Here is a 12,853-nt window from a genome sequence, read left to right on the forward strand (position 1 = left end):
AGACATAGCCACATAATCACAGGTGGGGAGGGGGGGGGGGGGGGGGGGGGTCAGAAAAAAAATCTCGACTGCACCCGAGAGAGATCTTGGTCCCTTTGCGTGTGAAGCGAGTGCTCTACCAACTGAACTATTTTGGGATTAGCTATTGGGTTCCCCACTTAAAAATAAAAGGAAAGAGAAAAATATAAGAGTATATCATGTAACGTGATTGGTTGTTCATTAAATGTTCTCAAAACGCTTTACAAAAGGTATCAAGTCATCAGCAACACATAACATAATGGACGAGACATGACGCCCGTAAATTGATTAGATTTGTTTCGACAGAGACAAGGCTTTTAGGGAACTGGTACTCATTTTTACCTGAGTACGATGAGAAAATATGATTTAAAAAGACCAATTTACAAGGAGTCAATGGATCTGCCAAATTCTACGAAAAATCTGTAGAATTACAAATTTTTGGCTTCATCTACAGAACTGCATTGACGTTTTTGATTCAATAAATCTTGATGAAAAGAAGGTTTGATTGCTTAAAAATGGAATTTAGGCCTTTGGAGCATTTGTGATCAATCTGAGGGCAATTAATTAATTGATCTTTTTAATATAGCTCAATATCCACACAATGTGCTCAAAGCGCTTTACAAGGGGTCCCTAGCCAACAGCCTGTTAGGCGATGATACATTTTTTTTTTTCTGACAGAGACAGCGCTGTTAACTTACAGGTACTCAGTTTACACCCGAGTACGATGAGAGAATGTGAGTAACGAGCCTTCTCCTAGGTATCAACTATGCGCCGAGCGAGGCTCGAACCTAGGACCTTCCTATCCGAAAGCGAGTGTCATACCACAGGACCACATAGCCACAGGAATCAATTAACTGGTAAGTCATTATATTCATTGTGACCTTTTTATTTTTTTCCCCTTAGAAACTACGAATTTTTACAAATTTCAAGTTGACAGCTCTGGACTCAAGGTTTCGTCGTTCACAACGGGACTTGAACCAGGGACTTCTCAGTTCGAAGACTAATGTCACACCACAAGATCACAAAGACACGCATTTATCTTTTAGATTTAAAAGTGAATTTTAGTTTCGTTATTGTGGTGTCGGTGGAACTGAATGAAGCGATTTTGGGCACGCTCAGAAAGCGAATGGGTAACAGTGATCACAAATCTCTTGCTGTGGCGTTGTGTCTGTGTGGATGTAGGTACATAAATGACCTCACTCGACTAGGGTGTGAATGAGTACCACGGGGAATATTTCAAAATTGTTAGTAAGTACAAACACAAGCCGTTTAATAGACAAAGAATATGGGTCTTTACTGAAAGTCTGGAATACTTTGACACTACATTGGTGTTAGTCAATCTATAAATAGAACGAAGATGACATCACTCAGGTTTTAATTATTGTTTGTTTTTGTTTTGTTTTTTTGCCATCGATGTTTGTGACTCATTCTCACTAAACAGATTTAACCAGACTATAACGCGTTTAATGTTACACATAGTTTTGTGAGTTGGTCCGTTATACTTCCGGATGGCAATGTTGAGAGTTTCTTAGCCAAGCGCACAGCATCTATAGACTTGAGGGATGGGGAAGAGGAGTGCGGGAGGTGTGGAGTGGGGGGGGGGGGGGGGGGGGGTGGCGACAAAGTCAAGTGGAGTTCAGCATAGAATAGGTGATAAAACTCTCCATAATTTGGTCGACGCGTTGTGTGAGACATATTATTACACATAGTAACTCATGTGACTCAGATGTAAATGAGTACCTGGCTATTTGAAGTGAAGGATGATTACAGAAAGACGTTTTTGTCACAGCACTGGCTTATCTCAATTTATATATTATATATGGGATGGGAGGGGAGCTTTTCAATACGTCATTGTGATATCAGGTGTCAGAGTCAAGCGATGTTCATCGTGGTCAGTGGCCGAGTGGGTAATAGTAGACATTTGCTATACTCTGGGGCCCCGGCATTGAGCATATTACATATATTACCCAACTCGACCTAAGTGTGAATGAGTACCATGGCTATAGGTAGTGAGGGATAGTGTAAGAATGATAAAATGTTTAACAGGTAACTGGATCAATAATGAGTGTCTGCAACTCTATTCGTCTTTCTTGCTTTGTCTGGCACCTTCCATGCATACAGATTTGGTGAGATCTTTATCTTACACTGATCATCATCATCATCATCATCATCATCATTGCCTTTTTCACCCTGGGTTATGGTATAGGCCACAGATAAACAGTTTCCATCCTTTTCTATCCTGAGCTAACTGTTTTGTTGTTTTTTTTTTATCTCATTCCAGGTCTTACCACTGCTCTGTATATCAGCTTCTTTAATTCTTCTCCATGTCATATTTATCTTATGTTGTTGATGCCGGTTTTTTTTTTTAAGTTTTTTTTACGATAACTACTATGTTACTAGTGTGCATCTTGTGTGAGTGTGTCTATGTCAATATTGTATTGTTATAAATGTGTAACCAAATGACAAATTGCCACTTTTTTGGGGACAATAAAGTATATTTTAATTATTATTATTATTATTATTATTATTATTATTTATTATTATTATTATTATTATTATTATTATTATTATTATCTTACATGGTGCCTGCTCCCTAATGTATCAGTTTGATATTTTCAACAACAACAAAATTAAAATGGAACAACTCAAACATCTTCGTTCCCGCCCTCTCGTGTTCAATGTATGTGTTGTTTGATGCGAGCGACGGTTCACAGCGTAAAACGAGTAACATTGTGAAGAATAATATAGGTATTAAAATTGTCCCAACTATCGAGAGCCTCTGAGGTGTAATGGTAGCCCGTCTGACCTGTAATCCGAAGATCGAAGGTTCGGTCCCCAGTCGAGGTAGACTGATTTGTTTTTTTTTTTTTTAGATTTTGTTTTCTTGATTTTTTTTTTCTTGCTTTGTCTGGCACCTTTCATACATTCTTGTTCAGTTCTTTATCTCTTTGACACGACACTGGTTTTACTCAGTCTAGACGAATAGATCGTAAGTGTTAAAGGGGTGAGGGGAGTGGCTATTCCATGCCTTATAAATACCTTGTCTTATAACAAAATGAAGAAATGTTCTTCGTGGCCATTGAACAAATGGGTGACAATGTTCAGGGCGTAGCTCTACCATTATTATTATTATTATTATTATTTATTATTATTATTATTATTATTATTATTATTATTATTATTATTATTATTATTATTATTATTATTATTATATTATTAGTATTATTATTATTATCATTATTATTATTATTATTATTATTATTATTATTATTATTATTATTATTATTATTATTATTATTATTTATTATTATTATTATTATTATTATTATTATTATTATTATTATTATTATTATTATTATTTTTATTATTATTATTATTATTATTATTATTATTATCATTATTACTGTGTCCGTGTTGTATTATCATCTTTCATCTTTATCTCATGACTCCTCTCTTCCTATATGGAGCACTTTTCTAAAGTTGTCTTACATCCGGATACGATTCTCAGAGGTCAAAGTTCAAGGCCAATTACATCTTCCTGTCTCACCACCGCCCACAACAACCTAATTCTTCATCTCCTCGTCATCTCAGAGCTCCACGGAATCAACAGAAGATGACAGGCCGGGCAACTTGGGGAGTCTCTCTAGCCACGCACGTGCACAACTGTCTCGAGGATGTAACACGTCGTCGTGAGCTTATAAAAACGTCCACGGTGAGTAATTGGTATAAGATAGAGCTAGTAGCTGCAAACACAGCCAAAATTGCCTTTATAATTTATACATTTTGGCCATAAACATTTTACTCTCTTAACTTTAAAATTGAGCTTTGATATAGCGCAATATACACTAAACGTGCTCAAAGAAGCTTTACAAAGGGCCCCTGACTAACAGCAACACGTAACATAAATAACGAGACACGATGCCTTTAAGGCAATAGTACAATTATTTTTTTAACGACAGAGACAACGTTGTTAACGCCCAGGTAATCATTTTATACCTGACTACGGTGAGAGAATGTGAGTAAAAAGTATTTTCCAAGGACTCAACTATGCTCCGAGCGAGGCTCGAACCCAAGACCTTCCGATCCGAAAGCGAGTGTCATACCACAAGACCACATGACCGCACAGCTTAATAATCGCTCGATTAAAATGACCTTCAACTTGTCGACAATTCTTAGACCCCGAGACTTTTTAAGAATTTTGTTTCTAAAAAAGAAAGTCTCAGGATTGAGAATTTTTAGTAAGTCGAAGACCTACAAATTATCTGTCGTCAATCTTGGAGCCCGAAACGTTCCGTGTTTGGTATTTTGTTCTTTTTTGAAGCTGTTATATTCATTTTTCTTTATTACTTTCTTAACTCACTCAACCCTAGAGACTTTTGCTACTTTTCAAAATGTATTAATAATAAGCATGTGTACAGATAGTTTAATTCAACTACCATTAACATGCAAAAACTAAAAACATTAGCTTTGATACTACGCCTATAATTTGTCTCAGGAAAATGTAATAAATAGGCATGGGGTAAAAGTAACCCTGGTAAACTACGAATATCGTCGGTGTTAGGGTTGAGTGGGTTAAATGAAGAGACTTTTATCACCCGTTGACTCAAATGATTTTTTTATTCAATAATTTGACGTTGGGAATTGGATTCAATAGTCTGATGTCACGTCGCCAACGGCGGCCATCGTGGTTCTAAACAAAGAAAATCGGTACTTTTTATTCTTCATGCTGGCTAGAACTTTTCGTATGTCCTGTGATCAGAATGTGTAAAAGTAAAAACACGATCAGATTTATAATGGTACTTTTTCCTCTGGGTACGCTTTTATGCTCGTGGGAGAAATATTTCATAAGGGCGTCCGCCATTGTTCCCATAGTTTAGAGCCAGTTACTAAGTTACCATGCGTCATTATGAGGGAAGTGACGTTACGACTGTTGAAGCGTATTGCTATCTGGCCACCCTGTTGCCAGATTCATTGGCGAGCACCTACGTACTCTATTACCGGACGGATATCTGATCGTCGATGGCTCAAAAGATTCGTCTCGATCAATGTTAATTCCCACAATACATAAGTATAATAAATTAAAACAGATGAGAGTCTGTTCCTCTTGCCCTTTGTGTCTTTGCAAATACTTCGGGTTCTCCACTGATAAATTAAAGGGAGAAAAAAAACCAAACACTCGAGCTATCAAATTAAGGCGATATATCCAATAAATGTGATCAAAGGGGTTTACATGTGGTTCCAAGCCAACAGCAGAAAATTTAAACTTAAGACGGGATATGGCATGACGCCTGTAAAGCGATGTAAAATATTTTTCGACCGAGAAAACTTTGATCCCGTCTAGGTACTTATTTTACATCTGTTATACGGCTTTTAAAATATTAAGCTTTTATATCCACTACATGTGCTAAAAGCGCTTTACAATCGGTCCCTGGCCAAAAGCAACACGTAACAAGTAGGACGGGGCATGACGCCTGTTAGGCGATATTGCAATTTTTCGGACAGAGACAATGCTGTTAACGGCCAGGCACTCATTTTACACCTGAGTACGGTGAGAGAATGTGAGTAAACAGCCTTTTCCAAGGATTCAACTATGCGACGAGCGAGGCTCAAACCCAGGAGCCTCCGATCCGAAAGCGAGTGTCACACCGCAAGACCACAGCCGCATAAACTTTAGTACTGCTGGCTTTTCCAATTTCCAAAATTATTGCAAGAAAAAAGTAGATTATATTAAATTATTAAATTATTTTCTTATCGCCACATATTTTGTCCAGTAGTATGACACTTGCCTTCGGATCTAGGTCCCTGGTTTGAGTCCCATCGAGAAGTTCAGTCCCTGGAAAGGGCTCTTTACTCACATTCTCTCACCGTACTCAGCCGTAAAGTGTGTACCTCTGGATGTTAACAGCGTTGTGATATTTGAAGAAAAAAAAATTATCGTAATCAAACCTTAAATGTCATGTCTTGTCCTGCATTATGTTTAAATATTGCTGTTGGCTTAGTACCTCTTTTAAAGCGCTTTGAGCACATTGATTGGGTATTATTGCACTATATAAAACTCAAGATTGATGACTATACGTCAGATACAGGTGAACTTGACCTTTGTAGACGAAATGATATAAAGTTGGTATTCTTGTACGACTGTGTATTAATAAAATTGTTGTATACATTGTTATTAAGTGCACGTGTCCTAAACGAAGGGCCGCCATAACGAATAACGAATGAATGGGAGAATGTCTTGTCTGTGTGTGTGTGTGTGTGTGTGTGTGTGTGTTGGGGTGGGGGGTGGGGGGGGGGTGTCGGTGTGTGCGTGTGCGGTGTGAGTCTGATTGTAGGTGGTCGGTATCACCGTATCAAAGGCGCACGTGCATCACATGTATTTGATTTAGGGGTGGAATGCGACTGACCCGGGGGCGACGCGGGGTGTGGTCTTAGAATAATTATGATGATTGTCTTATAAGGGTTGCTGATAGGTGAAAATAATGCGTCGACTTATTGGAAGGTTTATTTTGTGGACAAGAGTGGTACAACACTGCCCTTCGGACCGGTAGCCTTCTGGTTCGAGTCCCGTTCTCTCTAAGCGATAGGCAAAATTGAGTCCGTGGAAAATCCCTTTTATTCACATTATCTCATCGTACTCATGTGTGAAATGAGTACTCGCCAGTAACAGTTTTGTCACTGCCGAAAAAAAAAATTATAATCGTCGCCTTACAAACGCGATGTCTCGTTTCACACCTTAAATGTTGCTGTTGGCTTGGGATCCCTTGCATGTCGCTTTGACCACATTAAGTGGATTTTACGCCATACACAGGCCGTTCTTTTAAAAAAGTAGTCCTTTACAGCCATTAGGCCGAGATAGCGGAAGTTTATCCCAGTTTCGACTGCGTGAAGCGGTCAAGAGGCATAGTTGCTACCTTTTGATTGGACGCTAGTCTAATGCAAAGTACTTTCTACCAGATCTAACAGACCCAGCTCCCTCATCACTTCTGGGTGGTTGCAACAGTCGAATTTTACAATTATTTAACTTTATTTCTTCTCCCGACGAATAAGACGTTTTACATGCTATATAAATTATTTTGACAATGTAGACCTTTTATTTTTATATGAGAAATTTTGTATTAGTACAATAACTAAAATATTAAATGACTAGCATCATCCATTAACTCACTCAACCCTAACACCGACTATATCCGTAGGTTACTCGGGTTACTTTTACCCAACGCCTATTTCTTACATTTTTCTGAGACAAATTATAGTAGTAGCAAAGCTATTGTTTTTAGTTTTCACATGTTAATGATAGGTCGAATAATTTATGTACATGCTCATTTTCTTCCAATGTTGAAAAGTTGCAAAAATCTATAGGATTGAGTGAGTTAAGACCATCCGTTATTATGTCAGGAAGGAGTGGTCGCCCTTTCTCTATTTCAACAAAAAACAGAGAGACACCGAAAATCTTTTCTGCCGTCCAGTATTAGGCTTTATAACAACAAGCAATAATCATTTTATATAATTATTTTCGCTTTTTTACTTCCAAATAATGTAAATATTAATATACACATATTAATTTATTTGTTTTGCAATGTGACGCCGGGTCACACTTATCGTCATGATCACGGGGCAGATAAAATGGATGACATGACTTTTCGAGTGCTCCTGCCTAAAGCAATCATGGTGGTCGCGTGAGTTTTCCTCTCATCTCAAGATAGCTTCTGCCTATTGTTACAAGGTTATGGAATCAGATGGGAGGGCTAATAAGCCTTGGCATCGTTCATAGTGTATACTGCCGTACATTGAAAAAAAAAAACAAAAAAAAAAAAAACACGTTTTTTAACATTTTAGCCAGAAAACTCGTTTCTTCATTATCTACATCGATTGATTGAAATGACTCTCATCTTGTTAAATAAAAAAATAAAAAAATATAAACTCCCAAAAACCTGGGATTTCCTAAACGAAGTCTTTGGTTTGACAGATTTTGACAAGAAGGGTGAGGGTGATTTTATTTGGTCGATATTTGAAGGACAAGTTTTCTGGCCAAATTTTATTTTAAGTGGGTTTGGTTGGTTTTCTTTTACATATTATTACGGCAGTTGTAATCATTGATGGTTGTAGTTGTTAGGGTGGCCGCTTGTTGCTTTCAAAGGATTTGGTTAGGCTGGGCTCAAAGGCTGGTACACAGGTGAGGAATTTGGAAGGAAGAAAATAAAACGGTGAGGGTGGAGTCCGGGCTCGGGGGAGGGGGGGGGGGGGTGATGAATAGGAGTTGAAGAATGGATGGACTAAGGTGAGAAGGTTAACCGGAAATACCCGAATTAAAGAGAGAAGACTAGATGAGATGAAAATGGACGGGAGTGGACGGGGACATATTATTTTTTAGGTTTGGACAGTTCCTCCGTGACCGCTGCGGCTATGTGGTCTTGTTGTATGACATTCGCTTTCGGATCGGAAGGTCCTGGGTTCAAGCCTCGCTCGGCGCATAGTTGAGTCCTTGGAACAGGTTCTTTACTCACATTCTCTTACCGTACTCAGGGTGTAAAATGAGTACCTGGCCGTTAACAGCGTTGTCTCTGTCGGAAAAAAAATTGTAATATCGCCTAACAGGCCGCATGTCTTGTTCTGCATGTTACATGTTGCTGTTCGCCAAGGACCCCTTGTAAAGCGCTTTGAGCACGTTTAGTGGATATTACTCTATATAAAAGCTATTTTTTTCTTCTTTTACTATGACTTGCAAGCTATTTACATGGGCGCATTTTTTACTATGAACTTATACTATGAGTCCCGCCCAAGTTATTCAATCAACATGCAGTGCTTAAACCTTTGAAAATTTCTCAGTTATAGTACATAGTGCCGCGTCATGTCCCGTCCTACATGTTAAATGTTGCTGTTGACCAGGGACCCCTTGTAAAGCGCCTTGAGCACATGTAGTGGATATTGCACTATATAAAGCTCAATTATATATTATATTATTTATTTATACATAGGTGGGGCGGGGGGGGGGGGGGATGCGAAGTCGCCAAGTGGTTTAGGCATTGCATTGTGATCCGGAAGGTCCCGGGTTCGAGCCCCACTTCAAACACTTGAACAATACGGGTGATTCCAGTTTATATCAGACATCTTGTTTGATGGATTATCTATATTCCTTCATGGAATGCCCAGGCGATGAGATCTAAAGATAACGTAGCGGGAGGACGTAATAGGCTTCAACAGTCATGACGTCACTTCCCTCATAATGACGCATAGTATCTTAGTAACTAGCTCTAAACTATCGGAACAATGGCGGACACCCTTATGAAATATTTATCCGACGAGCATAAAATTGTATCCAGAGGAGAAAAACATTATAAATATGATCACGTTTTGACTTTTATTAATTCTGATCACATGGCATATGAAAAGTTCTAGCCTGCACGAAGAATAAAAAGTACCGATTTTCTTTGTTTAGAACCACGCTGCTCGCCGTTGCTGGGCGACCTGACATCAGACAATTCAATCCAATTTGTTGTAAATAGTGCATTCCAATCATTCCATTTTTTCTCAACAGTTTAAAAACCGGTTACTGTTTGCCTCTGTCGTCAACCTTAAACCCACTACCCAAGCGTAGCCATCGTAACTTATAGCCTGACACTGACCAAAATATGACGTCAAAAGATAAGTCTTTGGCCATAAAAGAAAACAAATCGTGAGTTGTATTCAATAGGTCAACCAATAGGATCACTTGATTCCTTGAGCACTAGTAATGACAACTCACTAGACGCTGCACAAACTTAAAACATGACGTCAAACTTTCAGTCCTAGTGTGATGGCTACGACCCAAGCCAATTAAGGGCTAACCTATTCTCTGTTGTCTTCTGGCGCTTTCCTACTCACTTCATTTCTTGTTGTTATCAACCTAAGTGCCTGCTCCACTCACTTTTCTGAATTAAAAATTTACCCCAAATTTCTCAATCGTTTCTATGTTACACGTTTGTGTTGAGAATATTGGCTCTTAAGCTTAAATGTTGGCCAACTAAATTCGCGGCGTTTCTGTGTGTTGAACCCGTGACCTCGAGAAGTCAGGGAGAGAAGGCTCTAGTAAGACGGATTGGAAACGATCATTTTTCGGATCGCGGATAGCTCATACGGTAGAGTCACGCTCTCCCCGACCAGGCGGAGTTGCCGTACCAGTTAGGTCGCGGGTTCGAGCCCCCATCGCCGCCGCGACATTTTTATTCTCTATGTCTTCTGGCACTTTCCTACTCTCTTCATTTCTTGTTGTTATTGACCTATCACACATGAAGCAATCAACCTCACAGATCCTGAAAATCATTCACAATTTTTACACAGGCGGTTGATGAGAATCATGCATTGTGTCGTCGTCAGGTGTTGCGATGCAATTTTCCTTCACCAGTCTGTCAAAATATTGTAATAAATACTTATAAACTCCTCCTCCTCCTCCTCCTCCTCCTCCTCCTCCTCCTCCTCCTCTTCCTCCTTCCCCTCATCCTCCTCCTCCTCCTCCTCCTCCTTCTCCTCCTCATCCTCCTCCTCCTCCTCCCTCTCCTCCCCCTCCCTCTCGTCTTTCTTTCATCCAGTTCCCCACCCAATAACCTAACAAATTAATTATGATCCTGGTTTACCATTGTTGTAATGGCCAATATTTCGCGTCGGTTTGCGAGCTTTTCTATCACAACAATGAATCCATGACAACGTGTACATATGCAGGTCTGACATCCGAGCATCCTTATGGGCCTAGTTTAACATTGTTGTAACGGACAATATTTTGCGTCATTTTTTTTTATTTGGTTTTTTTTTTTTAGATTTCCATTACAAACAATGAGCCCATAAGGAATTGGATTATCAGACCTGCAAATAAGTGCACGTCGGTCCATAACCATTTTAGTTTTCATACCCTGAAAACAAATCTTAATCACGATAAATGCCAAAATTAGTTGTACTGTAAAAATCTCCTGCCTAATATCTTACCCCCGTTTCAGATGTGACCAACCTCTGGTACTGTTCGCATCCCACACAGCTCATTAAGCACTCATCTTTCATCTGCCAAACCAGGCTCCCCTCGGAGTCGAACCACGGGCTCCGGGCAATGTTGTGTGACTCTCGCAGCAGGGATCCGATCCGTTCCAATAGAAAAGATCACCGATGAGCGATTATATCGGTCTTTGTATACCGTTACTAAAACGGTGCCAGTCCGTGGGATGTGCTTGGCAGAGTTGGCAGAGTTTTTGACACGTATGGTGGGCGTGGTTTAATTTGATACACTCTGATCTGTTTACTGTCGTTAATTAGGTAATAATTGTCAGGTATTGATGCTGTGCGTTTAAGTAAAATGCGCACCGGTTAAACCCGCCGTAGTAAACTGTGTGTAACCCGTAACGCTTACACTGCCGTACTCTGGAAAAACCCATATTTAAAAATTTGGCCAGAAAACTCGTCCTTCAAATATCGACCGATTTAAATGACCCTCATCTTAACTAAAACTCTCAAACCTGGGACTTCGCGGATAAAAAATGTAATATCGCCTCATAGATGTCATGCGTCGTCCTACATGTTACGTATTTCTGTTGGTTAGGGATCCCTTGTAAAGTGCTTTGATCACGTTTAGTGGATATTGCGTTATGTAAAAGCTCAAGTTTTTTGGGTTTTTTTTTTTTGTTTATATAGAAATATAGAATAAATATGAAGCAATGATGACATTGTGGGAACGGGGGGGGGGGGGGGGGGGGGGGGGGATCTCGAGCTTTTTTATATAACGTAGTATCCTCTTAACGTGTTCAAAGCGCTTTACAAGGGATCCCTAACCAACAGTATGGTCCACATTCCTATATGCATGTGAAACGTGGACCATAACGAAGGAACGAAGGAGATAGAAAGAAAAATTGATGCCTTTGAGATGTGGGTATACCGAAGAATTCTGAGAGGACCATGGACTAGAAAGAAATCAAACATTCTGGTTCTTATTGATGCAGGCCAAAGGTCCAGAAAACTGATGGTAGAAGTTAAAATGAGAAAACTGACTTATTATGGACACATCCGGAGACACAACACCATCCACAAATCAGTGCTAGAAGGAAAAGTAGCTGGCAGAAAGGCACGGGGCAAACCAAGGAAGTCCTGGATAAGCAATGCGGAGGCAACATAACTGGCAAAAAGATAATCGACTGCTCGGTAATGGCCCTTGAGCGCGAAGAATGGCGTTCCATGACATTCAACCTCTGTGGGGAGACGGAACTCCGGTAAGGTATGAAACGATAGGGGTTTCCAATGAGATGGCTGGAATTATACCGTTTGTTTCGCTCAAACCCTACAAAGAAACTGAGTGGAAACCGCTTTAGCTTATCAAAGGGAAATAATCGGTATAATTCTTGCATGGTAAAATATATTTTAACGTATTGTCTCCCTTGTAATGAATGGTATTTGAAATTTTCAGGAGAGAAGGGGGAGAGAGAGAGAGAGAGAGAGAGAGAGAGAGAGAGAGAGAGAGAGAGAGAGAGAGAGAGAGAGAGAGAGAGAGAGAGAGAGAGAGAGAGAGAGAGAGAGAGAGAAGAGGAGAGAGAAGAAGAAGAAGAAGAAGAAGAGAAGAAGAAGAAGAAGAAGAAGAAGAAGAAGAAGAAGAAGAAGAAGAACAAGAACAAGAAGAACAAGAACAAGAACAAGAACAAGAAGAACGAAGAAGAAGAAGAAGAAGAAGAAGAAGAAGAAGAAAAGAAGAAGAAGAAGAAGAAGAAGAGAAGAAGAAGAAGAAAGAAGAAGAAGAAGAAGAAGAAGAAGAAGAAGAAGCAAGAACAAGAAAGAAGAAGAAGAAGAAGAGAAGAAGAAGAAGAAGAAGAAGAAGAAGAAGAAGAAG

At 39.5% G+C, this 12,853-nt stretch overlaps 1 protein-coding gene across 2 annotated transcripts in view; it reads left to right on the plus strand.

The window, feature by feature from the left end:
* Nucleotides 1–695: 695 nt before the first annotated feature.
* Nucleotides 696–12,853, plus strand: part of LOC144973335 (toll-like receptor 4) — a 33,629-nt gene continuing 21,471 nt past the window's right edge. The window contains exons 1-2 of one of the 2 annotated variants that reach the window (XM_078915628.1): nt 696–875; nt 3,610–3,730. The gene's annotated coding sequence lies outside the window, so the exon portion shown is untranslated. Of the gene's footprint in view, nt 876–3,609; nt 3,731–12,853 lie in introns of those variants that run through there. The other variant, XM_078915629.1, reaches the window with a different exon arrangement.

The sequence above is a fragment of the Berghia stephanieae genome, chromosome 5 (assembly GCF_034508935.2).
Source record: "Berghia stephanieae isolate SIO BIC M18660-M18661 chromosome 5, UCSD_Bste_1.3, whole genome shotgun sequence".
NCBI lineage: Eukaryota > Metazoa > Mollusca > Gastropoda > Nudibranchia > Aeolidiidae > Berghia > Berghia stephanieae.